This window comes from Callorhinus ursinus, unplaced genomic scaffold, assembly GCF_003265705.2.
Source record: "Callorhinus ursinus isolate GAN/ISIS: 27379988/994484 unplaced genomic scaffold, GSC_fseal_2.0 scaffold17, whole genome shotgun sequence".
NCBI lineage: Eukaryota > Metazoa > Chordata > Mammalia > Carnivora > Otariidae > Callorhinus > Callorhinus ursinus.
Genome location: NW_027397079.1, coordinates 12,850,711 through 12,874,080, shown reverse-complemented (window position 1 = coordinate 12,874,080; position 23,370 = coordinate 12,850,711). Strand labels below are relative to the sequence as shown.

Genomic DNA, 23,370 nt, shown 5'->3' with positions numbered 1-23,370 from the left:
AGTGATGTCATATTGATAGCTTAACATTAGCCATGATGGGTGAATTTGCCCCATTGACATTGGAAAATTCTACAAGTCAGGACCTGACCTACAGTTTTGTTGATCATCTAGATCTAATGAAAGTAATGGGGAAACTATTAATAATGTACACTATGTTTCAGAGTGAATTAAATGTGTAGCCCTTACATTTTGAATAACAACAAAATTAAAGAAATAGTCCTCCAATATCTGGAAAATAAAATTGTGTTTCAGCAAAATGGCTCTCAGAATCTCTGAAAGAGCGAAGTTCCAGCATGCATCTTTGTTGTTTGAATTTCACCTCACTCATTATCATAATAAAAATATCAGCCAACATTCATGAGAGAATGACATGCTTTTTGAGCACCTATCATATTCCCAGAATATAGCAGGAGCTCAGAACACATCTCTGGAATGAACTGATTCATATAGCCTGAAATCTCCTCACTACCTCTTCTCCCTCATTTCCTTACTGAGTCCAGTAGTTTGATTATCACTGTGACAAAGGAACCATGTTTGATCTTATTCCTGCAAATCCCAGAATCACTGAGTGACCTGGCCAGACCCCTCAAGTCCTTGGTTACCTATCATTTCTGCATTTTCTGCACAAAGTCATCACTGTCCACAAACCATCACCTCAGGGGCATTTCTAGAAACTCATCTGAGAACTTATTATGAAAGTTGAAAATGAACCTGAAAATAGCATTGTTACAGGAACAAATATAACCCAGGAAACTTTGGGGGCCCTTCAAAATGTGATGTTTGCATATCTCCTTTAACACTTAAAAATCACAAATGCAAGTCTGTTGTGCAGATTACCATTAAATTGTGAATGCCAATTAAAGTTTAATGGTTAATCTTCACTAAAAAAGAAGTGCTTCATATACCATGCAAAATTATCGGCCACAGCATTAACAAAAACTGATTAGTTAACTAGCTAAACAGATTAAATACAGACTTTCAAGTTTATGGGGAAATGAAAAGGCCTTAACTTTAATAGTATGGAATATTCTTTTATTTAAATTTTATGACTCCTCATCCAGTTTCATTTAAAATGTCAAAATTGTAATGGTAGTGACATTCATTTTATAATAGTGTTTGAAACATATGCAGTAAAAGGGGTTGTAATAATAATACTACAAATTACATGCTTATTTTTCCAGATCATACCTAATAGACTATAATATCATTTTCAGTCACAGTTCACCGGAGTTAAATTTAAAGCATAATATTAAAGTCAAGGTTCCTTCACATCTAATTAGACATTAGAAACAAATGTGGCCAGGTCTGCATTCTGTTAAATATATGCAAATAACCCCTCAGAGGCAATGGAACCATTTAACAAGGTAAAAGTAACCCACTCTAAAGGTATACAATAAATTACTGTAGATTTACCTTCAGCATTGTGCAATATGACAGCTCAGTTGCTGTAGGACACATTGAAGCATAAATTGTACCGAGCTTGTCTCACATTGCAAAATATTCAGGACAAACGTAGAATATTTTATGCTTAGAAGCCTAACTTCTGGAAATTATGCCAGTGAGTGAGGCAGTTCAACAAAGCACCTATCACTGAGGTATGGATAGTGCCATTGCGTATCTTGGCAAAGTCATTTATTTTCAGGAGCAATAGGGAAACATTAAAAAGAATGCATTTTGCTCATTCTTTGAAAAACCATATAAATAAGTCTTAGCTATAGACTGCATTTAGAGGTGAGAACTGGACTGTTTTGCTGTTCTGTTTGGTGGTGGTTTTTGTTTGTTTGTTTGTTTTTCCTAAGCACATTCTCAGTAATGGTTTTGTTGTATTCCTCCCCAGAAATGGATGGGGGAAATATTTCCCTGAAGTTCATCACATAAGATCACAGTTAGGATTTTTCTTTACTTCTGCTTTTTATCATCTTGCTAAAAAAATAAAATTGGGAAGTAAAGGTGATTTTACATTCGCTAGCCTCCCTTATGGATGGGAAAACTGACTGGCATTTTCCCAGACGGAGCCTTTTGATTGGCTCTCCATGGACCAATCACATCCATGCCCTGTCTTTAATAGTCCTCTTGCCACATTTAGAAAAGCAAAGCATCCAGGGGCCAGCAATACGGTGTTACTTGAAAATGCTTGTCTTGAATATTCCTGTAGTAATCCAGACACAAAGAAAAACATAACTTTCTCTTAACCACCATGTATGTAGACACGGAAATCACTGTGATAAGTACTTGATAAATATATATTTTTAGAGAATAAAAAAAAAATGACTACCCTCATCTCACATATTACATTAGATCTTTTGAAAATAGAATTTCAGGTTTTGGTTATAAATTGCAAATGCAATCACTTAAAAGTAAAGAGCTCAAAGACTGGTCATCCACTCTCCTGGTGCCAAGTTCTGAATGATGGTGTCAACATTTTCAGTCTTCTAAAAATCAGTCAGTTACAGAGAAACTTGTTTCTAGATGTCTATCGCCATAAAACTGGATCAATAGAAAGGTTTAGACACCAATTGGCCATGATTTCTTTATAGCTGAAAATCAAAATATTGCATTTCTTGATACTTCTGTAGCCATATTCACCCAGCAGGGCAAATCCTGGCCACAGAATATCCCAGATTCTTCACTTCTATTACACTTGGTATAGTGACAGACCCAGTTTTAAACACAATGTTGAGAACAGGAGGGTCAGAACCTTACCTCCGTTGGCTTTGGTGGGCAGGAATTTGGTATCTTAATGAGGAAAAAGTTCCTACCATAGCCACAATTGCCTTAGCCTGAGAGAGTTTTGCTACTAAAATTGAAAATAATTCCAACTATAATTTATGTTAATTAAGGATCTTTACCATCTTTCAAAGTATGGAAGCTAACTTTATATTTTGCCCATTGAACTAACTGAAGGAACTGTAGAAACAAAAAACAAAAAAACAAAAAACACCAACTAAGTACTGCTACTACTCATCGGTGGATAATTCCATGCTAACAAAGAACAAGGATTTGGGAAAGATTCCTTCATAAGGTGAAACAGAACTTTCCATATCATTTCTGCTTCCATTGGGTCTTGATTTTTGTTTTAGAACAACCAATGTAACAAATGAATTCATTTTATGATTTATATTTCTCCTGGAAAATTACTGCTGGGTAGATGTAGGAAATAAAAGTGCTAGGGATAAGATTTAAAGAGAGAGCTACCCTTGCAAAAAATATTTAGTTCTGCATATCTGAGCACTTTCAACTTGCAAGAATTTTGGCACATCATCATTTCTCCAAAAGAACAAGGATACTAACATTAACATTTGCTCTAACACCTGATGAGCTGGACATGTGGGGAGCCTTAGAACCTATTTACGATTCCAAGATAATATATGGAAGCCTGGGTATAAAAGAAACAGTGAAAAAAGATGACTGTTTCCTAGTGAGCATGAGGAGTAAAGCAGAAAAGAGTCTGAAAAAGAGAGTTATAATAATTGCCAAAACTGCACCTGTACAATTCATTTTGTGTAATAGACCTGAATAAATCTGCAATATTTTCCCAAGGAAGGATAGTGTTTTTCAAAGATGTTGATAAGAAGTAAGAGACAATTATGGATAATATGATATTGCTTAAATTTAAGTCAGAATACCAAAACACAGCTGATTCTACAATATTCACACAGTGCAGAAATCAGAAAACACCCTGGTTCTCATTCCAACTCTACCAGTAACTGACCCTGCCCACCCAGTACGACTTAGCATCAAGGAGAGAACATGTGATCTGGGGCAGTTCCTCTCACCTCTCTGGATCTCTTTCTTTATTTTAAAAGAAAGAGGAAGCACCCAAATATGGTTTGAGGTCCTCTTTTGTTTTAAACACTTGATTATTCTAGTAGTTAAGGGATCAATAATTCAAGAAACTGGACCTAAATCAATAAGGAGCTTCCAAAGTCAGAGCAATCCGGGCCACAGTAGTGTGTCCTCATTAGATAAGATTATTTTAAAGAATTTTAAAAGAGATTTCTGCAAGTTGCTTAGAAATAAAAAAATAGATCAAATTTTAAAACAAAGAGCTGTATTGGCTATCGACAAGAGCTTTTTTTTTTTAACATTACCTTTGTATTCATTTTTTTTTTTTTATTGCATTAGGGATCACTTATAGGGTAAGCACAGATAAATTCCACTGTAATTCCCAAACCGTATTTTAGAGTATCGTGGCAACATTTTTCTCTGCAAAATCTTTTTCAGAGCTGGTAACATGTGGAACAATGGATTGATTTTAAGTCGCAGCTCTTTGTTTTCCAGGGCCCTCCCTCTGGAAGAGGAGCCAAAGAGCCCATGGAGGGGTGGGGGAAGGGATGACAAGCAGGGAGCTCACACCTTTCATAATGGCTGGTGAACAATCAAGAGCTGATGGTATTAGTGAAAGGTTATTATTTGAATTAATCATACAAGTTTAAAACAACTTGGCATTTCAAAATGTTTCTAGGTAGGCGTAGTTTCCAAACTGCAACTGCCTTGGAGTGTAATACTTGGCATGTTGGGAGGGGTGTGAGTCTGTGTGTGTGGAAGGAAGGGGGTGGGTAAATGTCGGGCATGCAGCCTCTGTCATCCTCTAAGGGAGAGTTAAGAGTGACCTAGAGAGGTCTGAGCAACTCCATGCTCCCTTCTATGTCGTGATTCAGGAGGAGAGGAAAAGAAGGAAGAGAGGGAAGAGAAGATCAAGGAGGAAGAGTGGAAAGATGGGAAGAGGGAGGGGAGGAAAAGAGAGGCACCCCCAAGATCTGGCGGTAACTCCGTGCTAACTGGCGATCGAGCAAACCACTTCCTTTGTTTTGGGGACAGTAAAGGATGGACTCAATGATATTAAAGCTTGAAAAAGTGGACAACAGTAGTTGAGGAGGCTGAAATATAAATGTCCTTTCTCTCTCTCTCAGAGGCTAAGTATGTTTTAATGTAACAAACATTAATTGAGTACCTAATGGGAACCAGGCACTGGTCTAATCTATACACTAACTAAGGTCTAGGGAATAGAAAGATGGATAAGACACAGTCTCTGACACTGAGGACCTTAAATTCTAGTGGTGGAGACAAATATTTTAAAAACCATTCCGATAAACTATGGAAACTGACATGATAGATTCTGCACAGGTTGATGCAAGGGCATGTGGGAGACTTTTGCCTGGTCCTGGGAGTTTGTGCTTGGGCTGAGCCTTCCTGACTGAGGATGTAGAGAGTAATGGTGTTGCCAACAAATTAAGCACCAAGGGCACAGACTCAGAGAGAGGATGAAATTGTGCTATGCACCTCCTTGCCACTGAAGCATGATGTAGGTTATAGCTAATGTTAGGACCAGGGTGGGAGGAGTCAATAGGACCAATTCACATATGCCTTAGAAAGGGGGTGAGACTTGATTCTATAAGGATTGGAGTGCATGTAAGTGCTCTAGTGATAAAGTTTTATGTGCATTTTATGTTATACAAACCTATCTTAGAAAGCCCATTCTGGGAGACAAAGGATTAAAGATTTTTAGAGCAAAAACACACATTATATCCCAAGCCTCATTCAGACCATTCTAAGAGTTCACCAGCCCTAAAATCCCCACCAGTCTGCTCTTTTCTACCATTAATTCCCCTTGCTTTCCCAAATAGTGAGGTATCACCATTGATAGTTAAAAATGGGTTGCTGTGGGGCACCTGGGTGGCTCAGGTCACGTTCTCAGGGTCCTGGGATCAGGACCTCTGTTGGGCTCCCTGCTCAGCGGGGAGTCTGCTTCTCCCTCTGCCCCCCCATTCTCTCTCTCTCAAATAAATAAATAAAATCTTTTTAAAAATGGGTTGCCCAGCTTTTATATTAAAAATCAACATGTTCCATATCAAATGCTAAATAGGATACAGAACCGGTAACCAAGGGGTCAGTGATGAATCACTACAATTAGAAACACGTGCAAGTTAATGTGGATCTGTGTGTTTCGGTCCCTAAATTAAATAAACTAGAGAATTAAAAGTAAAGTAATATGTTAGATGCACTTCATTAGGCAGGGATATTAACGACCAGAAGTATAGTTATTTTTTGGTTTATGCACTTAATCACAAAATTTTGAGTTGGAAGCATAATTGCATTAATGCCTTTTTTTGGACATAGGCCTTGATTTTAGTGTTTTTAGTAAAGGTAGATTAATGGCACCAGCCCTCCAGTTATTGTCTAATAAGTCCATGAATCAAAAAAAAAAAAAGGTAATGGTGGTTTAATGGTCCTATATTTTAGAGTCGATGGAATCATCTATTGTGGTGAATTTATAATTTCTTAGAACATTTTAATATGAAATAATTCAAAGAGAGCAATATTAAATATGTAGCTTCCGTTGTTTTCGAAGGGACTGAGAGTGAATGAATTCACAGAAAGTTTAAAACGATGCCCCCACCTTTCTGGGGGCATCACATACCTAAGGACCAATCATTTCTGGAATGTTCCTAACTCTCTGCATATGTTTTCTGACAACATAGCTTGAAAAAGAGAAAAAAATATTTAGTTGTGATATCTCCTGTAATATGAAGAAATGACTATTCAGCTAGCAATTTAAAATATATTAGCAAACATGTTAAAAAAAGGAAACCTGAAAAAAGCAAACTCTTGAAAATCTCAAATGTTTCTGAAGTCTATTTGAAAAGTAACTTTTAAAAATGATTTTAAAGTCTAAAAACCTTCTCAGGAATATGTACCAAGGCTGGCTTCCTCCCTGCCTCTGTAATATTTATCAGTCAACCAATGCATACTTATTGTGCACCTTGATTATTTACAAGCTGGAACGAACAACTTTGGCTCACTGAGTGGAGGCAGAAAGACATTTAAAATGACTTAGCTGTTTAAGTAAACAATTAAAAAAGGCTACACATTATGTACACATTCTTAATTTCAATCTGACGGACAAGTTGTTTTTTAATTGCATGTTCATAAATGTACACTTGACCCAGTAAGATGAGACCAATCTCTCTGTGCTGAGTGGATGCAATAACTTTCTAATTTGTACAGTTCATAACCCCTTGCCTGCCCAGGCATAATGACATTCTAGACAAGAAAAATGATCAGAATATTAGGATGTCAAAAGGCTTCAGCTGTCATTATATCACAAAAATTAAAACATCTTCACTTAAAATCGTGTCTGTCACATGATTCTTGCTGGAGCTATCCTCACTAGTTCTACTGGGATGAGGCTGATAGTTTTTATTTTGTCACAAATACCACTTGCAGGAGGTTTTAAGCCTCAGCTTAGGGCTGGTACACACACACACACACACACACACACACACACACACACACACACACCCCCGCAGGTATCTCTTTGAAAGAAAGCTCTTGAGGAAGGAGGGGTTTTTTTTTCTTTTTTGTTTTGTTTTGTTTTATTTTTTTCTGTTGTTGTTGTTGTTTTTAACATTTAATCACCAGTTCTGTTTTGCTTAAAACAGCAATAGCAACAGTAGATGCTTCCTGCAGCTGATGTGATTCCGAGCAATCACCTGCAGTGTCTGGGGAGGGGCATCCATCCACAGAATGGGATCTGATTGGGTCTACAGATTTTGCTGACTCTGAAATGGACACTCGGGGCCCCACAGCATTAATGATTACTCCAGTAGCATTTGCTAAATGCTTCTTTCTCATGGCCAGAGAAAATTTTGCCTTAGCATTTCTCCCTGTATTGCCAATGACCTTCTGCTATGATGTGTTATATAATGGACTAAAACATTTGAAGAGAAGGTAGTAATTACAAACACACACACACACACACACACACACACACACACGAGTCATCCCCCTTTTTCTACAGGGAAATATATTCCAAGACCCCCAGTGGTTGCCTGAAACCACAGATAGAGCCAGATTCTATGTAAGTTTTTTTTTTCCTTTCCTTACAACCTATGATAAAGTTTAATTTATAAATTAAGCACAGTAAGAGATTAACAATAACTAAGAATGCAATAGGACAATAACAATATGCTGTAATCAAAGTTATGTGAATGTGGTCTCTATCACATGTTCTTAAAATACCTTATGGTCCGGTACTCTCACCCTTTTTCCTGTGATGATGCGAGGTGGTAAAATGCCTATGTGATCAGATGAAGGAAAGGACACAGGCTATATGACATCACATTAGGCGACTCCTGACCTTCCTATGAGATGCCAGAAGCAGGATCGTCTGCTTCCATGCCTGGATCAACTAGACGTCACTGAAATCGCGGAAAGCAAAACCGCAGATAGGGAGTACTACTCTATGTGCACACAAACTTTTGACTGGTAACTACCACTGATTATCTTGAAAGATCTAAACTGTTACATGGATTATTCACCCCGTGCTTCCGGTTTTCATGTTTATAACTGAAAAAGAGGCCTATGAAATTTCCACGTAAACTCTGAAAGGCATAATCAGAAAAGCTGTAAGAACAGATTATTTTTATTTACCTTCAGTCTGTTCAGGGTTCTTTGTCTCATGATTAAATTCTATGCTAGTTGACACTGGAAAGAAAAAAAAAAAAGCCTTTCTGTTTACTATCACAGAATATTAGTCCCGTGTTCACATGAAGCAATGGCAATACTATAAATCTGATTTATAAATCTATCTCAAATGTGTCCAACTCTGCCAAGGTCAAGTGACCTTTTAAAATAACCAGCAACGGGTGCCTGGGTGGCTCAGTTGGTTAAGCGTCTGCCTTCGGCTCAGGTCATGATCCCAGGGTCCTGGAATCGAGCCCCGCTTTGGGCTCCCTGCTCGGCGGGAAGCCTGCTTCTCCCTCTCCCACTCCCCCTGCTTGTGTTCCTGCTCTCGCTGTCTCTCTCTCTCTGTCAAATAAATAAAATCTTAAAAAAATAAAATAAAAAAAGTAAAATAAAATAAAATAATCAGCAAATTCTGAGTCGGAGAGTTGGTGTGACCATTCTACTGCTGTGACATCATTCTTTCCTGTCTTCAAATCTTCATGAGTTGTATTACTTTGTAGAAGGCATACGATTAGCACCAGGGATGTAGAAAGGTGACTGATACCACTATGTAAACAAATAATGAATAAGCGTAAGAGTTTTGGCATAAAATTGAGGAAATCCGTGTTGACAATCACAGCTCAAACCAAGCAATTAACCTAATTTCAATGATCAACAACAATCTTTAGTATACCTTATTCATCTGAAATTAGATTTATGAGAAACATGAACCAGTCCTATGGGCTAGTAGAGAACCACAATCACAAGACAGAAACATCAAAGCTCTTTATTTTGACTCCCTTGATGTATGCCCACTGCGTTTTACAGACATCTCTTATCTCAATATAATTATCATTGCTTACTTTTTTTCAGAATTCCGGTCAAAATGTGGATATCTTAAAAGAGCTAGACTCTAGGTGTAACAAAGACTGGGAAAATTAAATAAGCCATATTTAGAATTTTCACTATGAAATAAATCTTTACATAGTAAAGATTTCTTATTTGGGAAAATCAAGGAAAGAATTTATTAATCTAACTAAAATGCTACTGAGGCAGTGGCTATTTTAGTCATGGTCATAGAAGATTTGTATTATACATTAAGTCTACTTCGCATATCATTTTTTTGTGGCATTGGAAATTCTAGGCTGAAACAAGGATTTCTGCTGGGACTTTGCTAGAAATTTTCTGTCTCTCAATAATAGAATAATGGTTATTTTGGTAGATATTTAAAAAGATAACATTCTTTTGCTCAGTTCACTATTGAATAGACATAATGGTTTCTTGATAACGCCACAAATATCTAACTGCAATTATTGTCCATCACATATAAAAACCACTTTTCTTCCACAAAACAGGCTTTTGTTTACTTTTACCTATCATGAATATATAACCAGAGAAAGAAGTTTTAGCTTTTTGTTGTCATTTTTATTGATATTGTTATTCTGAATACATGCTAAGCTAATGAGGTTACTTCCCCAGGTGAAAGAGGAGTTAAAAGTCGTGACTTCTCTCCACTTTTTATATTGTAGATAAAAGCAAATATCTATATTCTGAAAAGTGTTAGAGTTTTGCAGTAGTCAGAAAGAACACTTAAACTAAAGTAATAATGCCATAGTAATTGATAATATTTACAAAATCAAAGAGTTAAGCTGATTCAATACATATATATTATTTAATCTAACCCATGTGCCAAATCCAGAGTATAGGATACGATTCTTGTTCTCAACCTTATTACAATCCAGAAGTACACTGAGGTAGGTGTACATATTCAATGAATTTTAACCTCACCTCTATTACCCTCTTACATGGATATAGTCAGAATCTTATCTTTATTGAAGTTGCTCCATTAATAAAATTAGTAAGTCAGGCACCCTGTTTTAAGATCACAATTTCCTAGACTTTACAGTTTAATTATTCAACGACTCCCATCATGACCATTCTTCAACTGTGTCAAGACTCTAGTACACAAAACCAGTACTTTTACCCTATGCGTTGGTTGCCTTCCTGACTTCGTTGTTCCCTCTAACCAGGTTACATTCCATTATCTAATCAATAAATCTTTTGCCAATGACCTAAACTTCCTTGCTCCTCTTATCACTGTATGATGATTTCTGAAACTTCGATGAACCCAAATACCCCTTTTCTCCATGCCTGCCTCCAGGCACCTGAGTTCAACTGGAGAAACTCAAACACATAAGAATTATGAATAACTTATTAATGGTTCAGGATTGCCAAATCCACCTGGATTGGTATTAAAATGAAGCCAGGATAACCAGACATAACTATACTCTCCCTGCTGCTTAAGAATCCCACTGCATTTTTCTGCTCAATTCCTATTTCTGACCCTGTTGACTCTCTCCAAAGCTATATAATGACACCACCTCCTTTTCTCATCACTCTCAGCAAATGTTCAGGCCCCCAAATTCCTGGAGAAAATAGAAGCCCTCAGATGGGAAATCATTCAGCTTTCCAGTATCAAAAATATAGTTGCATTTGTAAATGTTTTTTACTCATTTTCTTCAGTAATGAAAAAGAAGGTATGCATCCTTCCGGTTAAGGTCAACTGTACTCTGAATACATCCCACCTCACCTTCTCAGCAACGTTCTGCTATCATTACCTGTTCTATCACCTGTATCTTCACCCTTTTTTATATAGGGATCTTCCCATCAACATAATAAAAATACTCTTCTCTCCCCGAGCCCCCCCCTTCTCTAACTCTAGCTAGGATTCCATGTTTCCTCACCCTATTTATGGCCATACTTTTCTAGGAAGTTGTTTATACTTACTAGCTGCATTTTCTCACCTTCTCCTTACTGTTCAGTCTATTCCAATCTGGACTCTGCCTTCATCACTGTACTGTAATGGCTGTTACAAATCATCCAAAAAGGCTCTTCAGTTGTTTTTCACTCTTCATCACATTTATTTTTTTAAGGGAACTCTACCCTCCATGTGGGGCTTGAACTCATGAACCCAAGATCAAGAGTTGCATGCTGTAACAACTGAGCCAGCTGGGCTCCCCACTCTTCATCACATTTAGATTCTCACGACTTAAACAGTGTTGATTTCTCTCTCTCTCTCTCTCTCTCTCTCTCTCTCTCTCTCTCTCTCATTCCTTTCTTATCTGGAATTTTACTTTCTTCTTCTTTGCTAGTTTGTGCTTTTCCATCTTGCTAGTTGATTCCTTTTTGTCTATAGGGATTATGCTCCTCCAAGATGTAGTTCTAAATACACATAGGCTTCTTTCCTTTCAAATGTATTTTCTTTGGGCCACTATATACCTACTCATGGCTTAAATTGCCATCTGTGCCCAGATGACTCCAAACTTAGGTCACATGCGTGGATTTTCCTCTGATTTCCAGATCCATGCATATACCTGCCTATTTGACATCTCCACTTTCATTTTGAAAACAAACCTCAAACCTAGCACATCCAAAATGCTCTTGATGATTTTCTCACTAACACCAAATCTTCAGCAATACCAATGTCAGTGCATCTAACTTATTGTACGTGTATGCAGGAAAAGGAGTCAACATACACCCAAAATCCAATGCATCAAAATAACTGTTAATTTTATCACTAAATGCCTCTGAAGTCTGCTCCCCCTTCCACTGCTTTCATTAATCCCAAATCCTAATTATATTCATAATAGGCTATGCTTAATATAATCCTTTTATGAGGTCTATATGAATTCAATCTGGGTTTTTTAATTAATTCTCCACAATGCAGATGCACATATATTTTCAATACACAAAGCTAGTCTTCACTGGCTCTCAATTTTTTTTTTTTTTTTTAGTATAGAGAATCCTATTTTTAACATGACCCATGAGGCACTAAATGATCTGGCCCCTGACTCCAATTTCAACATCAGCTAGAACCCCTTTCCTATTGTTTTCCACATGCCAGAAAATTGGCCTTCTGGTGCTCCAACTGTTCATTCTCTTTGTTTCCTGGACTTTGCACATATTGCTTCCTCATCTGGATTATTTCCCTCCTCCTGTTTTTCCCTAATTAACTCCTACTAAGTTTAGACATAATATTGTCGTTTGAAACTTATCTTTCTACTCCTTCCTACACTGATCTCCAAACTAGGTCAGCTATTCTTGGTTATTCCATGACACTCTTCAGGATGCAGTGTGTGAGTGTGTGTGTGTGTGTATTCTCTAATTCTTAAAATGTAGATTCTGGGAGTAGAGTGGTTGTAAATATTTTGTTCACTATTTTGACCCCAGTGTGTTGGCCGGGTGCAAAATATGGAATAGATATTTGTTGGTCGAATGAATAGATGGATAAATTGACAGGGGTAGATTGATGTCGATTGGTAGATACTGATATTTAATGGGCTTTTTCATGTGTATATTAATTCTTGTTTTTGATAAATGTTACTGAGTACTTCTGGTTTAATGTGATAATAAATTCTTATGCGTGTTTGTCATTTACATCTAAACCTGGTCCTTGAGGGTAAGAGTATATTTAATATCTCTAACTTCCCAGAGCCTAGCACTGAGTTTATTTCGTAGAGGCTAATCACCAAATGATTGCTGAATAAATGGCAATGGATAAAAGAGGAGGTAGTTGCACAGATTAAATAAAAAAACAAAAACCAAACCAAAACAACAACATAATAACTCAATCTACAGTCAGTTTAATTTGTAGAGGTAGGACTGAGATGAAGAAAAAAAAAAGTCACTGCTCTTTTCTTTCATACAATGAAATTGAACAAACAGGAGTGTTTTAACATCTTCAAGATTATTAGTTGTTTCATATTAATAAACTTAAGATTGCTACTCTCCAATAATGTTGAAAGAAAAATACATAATTTTAAATGAGGCTATGTTTTTGAGAGACATCTAGGGAGGATGGATTCTTGACATAATGGTTTGGTTACTGTTGGGTATTGTAGGATCTCTTTCTCTGAAGATTGTTAAGAATTGATGACAGTTTAAGTATAGTTCTGCCTGGAGCCATAGAACTAATTGGATGACCCTTCTACTTATCAGTTTCCACTGTGAAGAGTGCTACAGAATTCTCCCTGGAGATGGCCCATAGCAACAGGACAAAATAGTCACTTGTCCGGGAACTTCAATAATCAAATATCATGAAATGCATTCCAAAGAAGAGCTCGTTATTTACCACTAATATTTGAAGAATCTGGAGATATTTACTTTATATAATCTAATCATCCTTTATAGCATGCATGAAGCTGTCATTCGAATTATTACTATTCTAGTCACTCAACTATTCGTGGAGTGGCCCCAGGGTATTTATCATGGCATTAGATGCTTGGAATTAGTAGTTTCTCCTTCAGGATTTTTCAATTAGCAGGACAGGTAAAATCAGTAAAAATAAAATTTTTACAGACATGTAAGTAAAACTAGTACATAAAGAGAAGTGCAATCACAGGGGAGGCAAATATGAGATTCGGCACGCATCATGAACAATGGGAAATATATGTGGCAAAAGTAATGAAGAAAAGGCTTGGAAGCCATACAGAGAGGAAATGATGTGTTTGTCAGATAGAAGGGGGGATTTAGTTAAAGCACTTGGAAAGGCTTCGAAGACATCTATTTCCAAGAATGGGAGAGAAGTGTGTATTAGCAGACAACAAGTTGATGGATGGAATTAGTGGGAATAGAGGGTGCAGATTTGGTTGATATGCATTCAGGAAATAAACTGATCCTTTGGGATGTCAATCTGGGATACTTTAACATATGCATATAGTATCCTTGGCTAGGTTACAGCCAGGAGCACTGTTCCACCCGATACTGCCTATGTCAGAGCTTCTGTATTGGTGTAAGACCAGATTCAGTAGAGTCCAAAGCCTGAGTTTATAACTGCATTCAGCCACCATATTCTATTTTAGCTTCATGACTGGAGTTAAGTTACTTAAATTCTCCAGTATTCAGTCTCGTCATCCATAAAGTAAAGGTTTTAAATTAGATAGAGGTTCTCAACAGAAGCAGTGATGTCCATGGGGGCTTTTGAAAATGTGTGGAGTTGCAGTTCTTGGTGTCACCATGTTTGGGTGTACTATACTCATCTAGTGGGTAAAAGCCAGGAATGCTACAGACTTGGCAATGCACATGGCACTGGGGATGGAGGGAAAAGTCTCACAATGTGTAGAAAGGACAGTCTAGTGTGGGTTTTCAACAGGGAAATCCCGTTTGTAATTGTCCAAGCCCATAACTTAACTTCATTTAATTATGAACACAAACTACTTTTGGCAAAGCTTTAATAGGCATAAAATTTCCAGGAGTCCAACAACCATGTAATAGAAGATGGCACTTTTGTTTAGAATTTTACTAAAGCTTTTCTCCATTTTAGAAAATCATAGCACCGACGGTAATGTGGCTCATGGTATTTGAGTTGTCAATATACTTATATAAGACCTTATTTGTAGCTGTGCATCATAACTGTGCTACTATGCATAGGTGCAAGATGAAATGAGTTCATAACATTTTCTCTTGTAGTAGCACGTGAATGAATATTTGCATAATTGACATATTTAATCTCTTGCAGATTTTCATTTCTCCTTTATATTCCTGAATTATACTATTTTTTGAAATGATTACACACAAGTGATATTTTCTGTGAATTTCATTTCATAGAGTTTCCATAATAAACTATTTGGTATAAAAGGGGGCTTTCAGTCTAATATGGGTGGGGTGAGAACCAGTGGATTGGACAATCTCAAATAACTTTAAACTCTCAAATCCCTGGATTTATAAGTTCTACTTTGATATTCAAGGAAGAAGAAACTCTTAAATGATTTTCACTTGTGATATTCAGTTTATTTATTTATATATTTATTTTACCATCTTTCCATCTAGTTCAATTGAGATGAGAAATAGATATATAATCAGGAGAATAACACTAATTGAGCATCCACTGCATCAGGTACTAATAAGAGCTCCATACAAATGAAAAAGTATTTGTTGTCTTAATGACATCTTTTAGAAGTAGACTTCATTCACAGACAACAGATTTCATTTTCTTTAAAGAAGAACTGTACTTTTGTCAAAAAAAATTACTTTTTTCCTATTATTCTAGAATTCTGTTCAATATTAGAAAAGGAAATGGAAAACGATAGCAATAATGATCTTTCAGAGCACATGCCCTACTTCATTATTTTCACTGCTTTGACATCTGGATAATTCCCCTCTCCTTTGCCTCCTGTACACACACACATACACACCAATCATTAAAGTAATTAAGTCAGGCAAGACCATACCACCTCTATGGGGATGATGTTGAAAGGTTTTCTAAATACGATGGCATACAAATATTTTAGTAGTATAATCAATAAGTTCCATTCTATAGGGCTTTTTAATTTGCACATGTCACTCCTTGAGAGTAAAGCACAATACAGTTGGGCTTTTCCAGTTAAATGCCTCCATTTTTGTTTCATATTTCACCTCTGAAATATGACCATCTATGAAAAAAAACCCTATAGGGCAGAAAGAAAGGCATTTTCCCATTTTGCAAAGTGAGCAGAAGCATGAATGTTTACCAGGATCTCTAGCCACTCTGTGCTAGGTATTTCTTCACCCTCTGTTAATGTGACCTTCAAATGACAGAACTGGATCAAGAAGAACACATTTTGATGATACTTATAACCGTAATAGAATTGTTGTCAAAAACACCTGGGATGACAATGAGACTTGAATATATAGTAGGTGCTGTGGGGACAAGAGTAGGAGCTGATGTTTTCACTGTAAATGTTACCCCTTATTAGTGTTTAATTTGCAAAAATTATTTGACAGCCAGTTTCAAGTGATTAAAAACATACAGTATAATTGGTCCAAAGGAGCCAATACAATTGAAGTAAAGGTAGAAGGGCCTAATAATGCTGGTTCATGGTATGCTGACAGTCATTTACTCGCTCGCTCACTCACACATACTCATTGACTCTGTATGCAAAATAACGTTAGTTGCTAACAAAGGTGTAAAACTCTCTTTACATTCTAAAAGAGCTTTCTGTTGAGTCTAAGGAGATAGAAATATGCAGAGGAATGTATGCGTATTCCTGTCTCATCTCACGCATTTGCCCACTGAAGAAGGAAAGATGACTTAAGTCTTTGTAATGATGGGAGGCTTCTTGGAAGAGGTACCACATGAACTAGACCATGAGAGATGAATCATGATTCCAGCAAATGGCATTCCGTTCAGAGAGAACTGCAACAAATCTGGAACTCCAAAATGTTTTCTAGAGTACAAGGAATGACTCTATTTGGTTCTTGGGTAGCATTGTATCAGAAAAGACCAGAAGTAAGGTTGTACCAATGCAGAGAGCGATGGAGAAAGGATAAGAAATTTGGCTTTTATTTAGTAAGTAACTAAACACTAGTAAAGCGTGTGCTCAAAGAAGATTTTTAGAAAGACAAATTAGCATGGTGAATATGACACTTCTGTTCTCAAGTCTGTGCTCTGGGATTAATAACTTTGAATAATTCTGTGTCATTTTGTCACATCCTAATCATTCCCCAATCCTGAGTAAACCACCTGTCTCATATTCTCTCTCTCTTTCTCTTTCTCTCTTCCTCTCTCTGTTACTGGTCCCTTAATAAAAGATACTGTTGCTTTGGAAAGGACTTTATTATTATCTGAGAGCTTCACATGCTCAATGAACATTTTGAGCCAAATTTAACACATGATTCTACCTTCCTACTTACAATGGATTGGACCAAGCATGCCAAATTCACAGGCTTGCCAGAGGCCTCTGGATGATCAGCAGTTAGACCTCTGCCTCACAGGGTCCGGAGGGACCAGATGACCGAGTTGGTTCTCTCTTCAAGTGGTTTCAATAGGAGGACTTCTAGATCATGGGCAGCAGAGAGCAGAGAAGGGGGTCAGCAGAAGTGAGGAAAGGACAGAATGTTTGTGTAAGCACCAATCATGAGGCAGAGTGGAAGAGAAGACAGAGGTAGGAGGGGAAGCAGAAGCAGAGTGTCCATAAATGTTAATCTAGTAGGTCTTGACTGTTAACCTTCACAAGGTCTGCTTACAAGTTCAGCCCCTTAGCTGGCATCTGGACACCTGGATTTTGAGAGGGTTCCTTCCACCCAAACTCTTAAGAGTGGCTTGCTGTGTAAACAATATAGTTTATGCTGAGCACATGCTTTCCTTCCTGGAACTTGGAATCTTGGTATATGTCAGGCAGCGGCTGCCTATTTGAGCATCCTCCAATAAAAACTGTGGCACAGAGTCTCTCTGAGTTTCCTTAGCAGGTGAGATTTCACCTGTGCTGTTGCAACTCATTGCTGGGAGAGTCAAGTGTGTCCTCTGTGATTTTACTGGGAGAGGACCCCTGGGAATCTTGTGCCTAGTTTTCTTCAGACTTCCCCCTTGCACCTTTTCCTTTGCTGATGTTGCTTTGTATCCTTTTGCTCTATGGCTGTGTGTACGACTGCAATCTGAGTCTTGTGAGTCTCAGTGAAACACTGTACTTTGGGGTAGTCTTGGGGACCCCGACACACAGAGCTGTTATAATATGGTATAAATCAATAGGGAAACATTCATTTGCTTCTCCGTAGCTGAGAAACAAAAAGCTTAACAAAAACAGATTTTGATGCCAATGACTAGTGCTTGGTGCTTGGTGGTAATAAAATATCGCTTTGGGATTTGTGGCATCCTGCATAATTCTGAATGACTTTCAGTCTTACTTTGGGCTTCATGAAGACAATGTAGGGATTGAAATCCCACATTTCTTTATTTACAATAAACCCCTGTTACTTAAGGTAAGCCAAACATGGCTCTAATGTTTTCCCAGAAGATTGAAACAAATGCCAAAGCAAATTGTATAATCAGTTAAAGTGATTCTGTGCCCAATGTATGCTTTCTAATGCCAAGAGAGCCTTTGGTGCTATCTGGCAATGTTTTTGCTTTTGTGTGTGTTTTTGTTGTTGTTTCCTGTCTTTATTCAACAAACTCTTGCTTTATCATGGCATGTCTTCTAACTTCAAGCTTCAACCCCACTCTTATTATTCTTTGCAGAGGAACTTGATATTTTTAAAGAAAATGAAATTGATTAGAGGGATGCCCTCCACCTCCAAACTGATCTGCCAGGACTCTATTCTAACTGTCTCAGATCCACCTCCAGGGGGAAAAGCACATTTCTTCCTCTCCAGATGAAATTAAGGACTTAATTTCTATGCTGACCTCCATCTTTCCCTCCTGTCCAAGTTCTTACTCTCTCCATTATCTCCTGTCCCCCAGTGTCTCTCATCTCTCCTCTCTACAGCATCTTTCTTCCATGTACACAAAACATTTGAGCCTCACTCACCCCAAAACAACAAAACAATAAAAAAAAAAAGAACACTCTTCATTTGACACAAGCTATCACCCTACAGAATTTTTGACAAGTTGTTCATCCTCAGTCTTTACTGGCTTCAATCTTACTCCTGTCTTGGTTTTCACCCTACAACTTTACTCCAAGACCCACTGAATTTTATAATTCAGCGCTTTCTTCTAGTCTTAGTCAGAGCTGTAATGACTCCACTGACTATTTTAATTCTTGACCCATCCTCATTCTTTCCTGTGTTCTCTCTGCTTTCCCTCATGTCCTCAGCAATTTCCTCTGTCCCTTCCTCTTCGGATTGCCTTGCATTAACTGAGGTCCCCTCTTGGTTCTCCTCTATGCTTACATGAGTTATTTTCCTGTGTGCTCTATCTTCATTTCCTCCCAGAGCTCCTCCACCACCTCTGATGACTGCCAGACCTATGTTTCTCCAGCTCACCCTCCCTCCCATGTTCCAGGCCCACACCCACCCAATTATTCCCTGAATATTTCCACTGTGATTAAAAACTTCAAGATAACATGTCTACAATTGGATCCAGTATTTTGCTCCTAAGATGTATTCCTTTTCTTTTATTTTTGATCAGATTAATGATATAACATCTACATTCTTCTAAGCCAGAAAATTAGAATATGCATTTTCAAATTTTCTCTCCTTCACACACAGCCAATTAAATCCCCAAAACTAAGAGCACTCCTGCTTCAACCCCAAAAAACTCTCTCAAACTTGCTACTCTTCTCCATTGCTATTACAACATCCTTACTGTATGCCCTAGCCATTGTTTACTTAGGAAATTTCAAGAGCTTTCTTTCCTATTCTTTTTGCCACTCTCTCTATAACCTACCCTGTAGAAAATCATCAGAGTTATTATCCCAAAAAAGTAATCAGGAGCTTGAGCTTTTGAACAAAATTGCTTAAGTTTGAATCCTAGTTCTGCTACTATCTTGCTATGTAGCCTTGGGCAAATGTACCTACTCTATGTGTATCTTCATTGGTAGAACAGAGTATCAGTAATAGCTACGGAGATTAAGTGAGCTAACAACATATGTAAAGTGATTACAACTGTGTTTGACATTTAGTGAGTGATCAATAAATATTATAATCACCTATAACATCATATGATATTCTTTCTTTATCTGAAAAACTGTTATATCTCTTTGATACCAAATAAACATGCCACATCTGAGTGACACTGTAATTCTCCTTAAGAGAGCAGTAACTGCTTCCTTATCTAGAGTCTTAAAATACATGATTAAAATACATGGTTATCATAGAGTATACCACACCGTACACCACACCACACAGGTTTTCTCCAGGAGTATATAAATTCTAGATCAGATTTATATTCATATTCTCAGAATTAATGAGTGAATGAGTGAAAGCTTTGATGTAGACCATGATGTAGATCATGGTCCAAATTAAGTATAACTTTTTCTAAAGTCTTTGTGATAGATAAAAGTACCAAAAGTCAACATAAGCTTAAAAAACACATATTAAATCAGAATGTACAAAGAACCTATGCATATTAAGAATGAATGAACAGGGCTTCTCTCAATCTTTTGGAATTTACATTGTTAAGTATGGAAGTTTCCAAAACTATTGTTAGAGCAATAACTGAAATACCAATGTAAATAAATATTTATTGAGCACCTACTGAGTGAAAGGTGACACAACAGACTTTTCCCACAGTACTGAAAATATAATTGGATGAAAAAGCAAGTAATAAACAAACTCTGATAAAAGGCAAACTGTCAGTGATAATAAATGATGCCTTAAGAAAGTTCTCAAACTCAGAGAAAGAACAGAAGGATATATCAGTACTGAGGAGGGACATCAGGTCATGCATGCTTCATAATAGAGTCCAATGTTTGCTGAAGCTTGATGGACAAGTATGATTTGAACAAAGCCAGAAGATAGACAATGGTGTTCCATAAAGAGAAAACAGCATATTATAGATATATTAGTACACATGTTTCCCAGGTTCAAATCCTATCAGGGGTCTGATGAGGGAGGAGAGCAGGCTTCGTGGGCATATTCAGAAAAGAAAGTAGAAGAAATGATGGAGTTCTATCAAGGGCATCAATCTGAGAGCAGGTAAGGAGTATTATAAGGTATATCTGAAGGATCTTTGCATATGCTTCACTTTGGAGCTACCATAATTGATGACTGGAAGAAAAATTATTGAACATAATCTGTAATGAGACTCCCTAAATTAGGAGGCAAAAATAGATTGGCAAAGAGAAAAATAGTTCAGATATTTTGGGGTTGTGCTTTAAAACACAAGACAGACAAGAGACAATTCCACCAAAAATAGAATGGGCATTGATATTTAAGCAAAATGTTTGGAATTACGCTCCACTGACTGAAGTAAGGTGGGCACAAAATAACACAGACTCATAACATGAAATGCTCACAGGGGTAGTTAGCACTACCCTCCAAGGGGGCAGCTTGATTCAGTTGGTCTCGCAAATTTACAGTCAGTGCTTCCAAGCAGTAAATTCATTAAAACCAGGAAATTGCTTAATTAGTTTAAAGTGACAAACACTTCTAAAAATAAATGTTTGAACTACATGGATTCCAAACAAATTTATCACCAACAGAACTGTTACAGCACACCTATAATGACTAGAAAATTAATTCAAGATAATAACATTGTATGTTTCTTGGGGGGTTTTCTCCCCTTCTAAAAAAAAAAAAATTGTCTTAAAGGTTGTTAAATTTCCACTCATCCTCACTCCCTATGGTTGTATCATTCTGAGGGCATGCGGACATATTTCCAACCTGCTTTGTCTGTTTCTTTATCACCCAAATACATCTATAGATGTGACTGTGGATTATTATACAACAGGGATGCTCCAGTGTGTTTGAGGAACCTCAGACAGTCTACTCCAATTGCTATGTGTTAACATTACCCAAACTCAACACTTTTTCTTAAAGTGTATAAACACCTACACATTTATGCTTCATTATGGGCTACTTTGCCAGAGAAATTCACACTTTATTAGCACACTAAATAGAGGTAAGTTGTGTTATTCCCATGGACATTTGTTTTAGAAAATTAAAAAGCACATGAGTATGAAACGGTGAAATGTTATTACCGCCAAGGGTCTCCGCATGAACAAGGCTTTCTGATCTCTTGCCACAACCACCCACACCTTCCAGAAGAGCCTGACCTCACCGGCATTCTAGCAGTTGGATTTGAAGTAGCAAATATAGCCAATGAGATACAAATTCAAGTTACTTCTGGCACACAAACAATGAGTAAGACCGATCTGTAGTAGAAGATTCAGTGATACCTTAATGCTAAGAATAAGACAAGCCAACATAAATGCAATTAGTATATTCAATTTAGTCTTCCCCAGAAGGTTTAGGACACACAGTTGTCTCTTAGAAGACTCCAACTTTTTCTCGAATTTAAGACACCATTTTTACCTTCTTCCAGGATCCCCACTGGGAAGCAGAACACGGTCGAAGGAAAGGACAGGAAGCCATGAGGTTTAAATAATTTGCTTCTCTTCCCAACCCCAGAAGTATTTCTGGGGAGCAGTTGCTAGTACAGATCTTGACTACTCGTATCTCTTTGTGAAAAGCACTGAGCAATAGCCACACGAATAATTTGTACAACACAAACACGAAATATCCACAACATATTAACACAAGACCATCCAATTAAACCTTAAAGCAGTTTGTGTAATAGTCCAAGTATTGTTTTAATTTGGGAGTGTATTAAATAAACAGCCACTCCAATGATTCACTTGCACATAACATACTTTTACAAAAATATTGTTCCAACTGGGTTCTAAAACAGTTATTTTAATATGTACAATACTTATTATTAATTATAATAGTGTTTCTAAAAGGGCATACATTGTCCACATAAATACCAAAGAAATTCCTTATGATCAGTATGATTTCAATGAATACTAAGTGAATTAATGGTAATTAGCATGCAGATAAAAGAAGAAAAGGTGTTACTCATATTTGAAGTTCATTTTGTGTTTAATTTATAATAATAGCATTCATAATAAGTTATATTATTAAAATATTTTTGAGAGTTTGATTGTCAGAAAGCTTTTAGAAGGTTACTTTCTTGACACTGAAGTTCAGAGAACATACGTACATACCAAATTTGTAAAATCACCAAGAATGTCTTGGCAAATATAAATAATTAGTTAGGAAAAACTCTTGCTCTTAGAATTATTTTTTTGCTCTATAGAAAAAAGGTAAAAACAAATAGAACATTTTAGCAGCTCTCAATTTCAGAAAAAAAGTTACATATTTACTTACAAGGACTCTAGAAGTCAAAAGAATGAAATCCCATCGTCAGCCTGCAAATTAATAACAACAAAACCTAAGACAATATTATTTTACTCAGACCACTTAATTAAACAAGACAGAAAAAATATGATTATATGACTTATGACTCAATAATATATACTGATAGCTTTGATGATGGTAAATAATAATGTTGATAATAATAATATTATAATTCTTTCCAAAGATTAACCGGGGCATACCACAAATCTTTTTATTTTTTAAAGTGCTGTTCTTCCAAGGGGCCTAGGTGGCTCAGTTAGTTAAGCATCTGCCTTTGGCTCAGCTCATGATCCCAGGGTCCTGGGATGGAGC

The 23,370-nt window shown here is 37.0% G+C and overlaps 1 protein-coding gene across 1 annotated transcript in view; it reads right to left on the bottom strand.

Moving 5' to 3' along the window:
* Nucleotides 1-23,049, bottom strand: part of TENM3 (teneurin transmembrane protein 3) — a 1,496,942-nt gene extending 1,473,893 nt beyond the window's left edge. The window contains exon 1 of the mRNA XM_073902279.1: nt 23,029-23,049. The gene's annotated coding sequence lies outside the window, so the exon portion shown is untranslated. The remainder of the gene's footprint in view (nt 1-23,028) is intronic.
* Between the last annotated feature and the right edge of the window lie 321 nt (nt 23,050-23,370).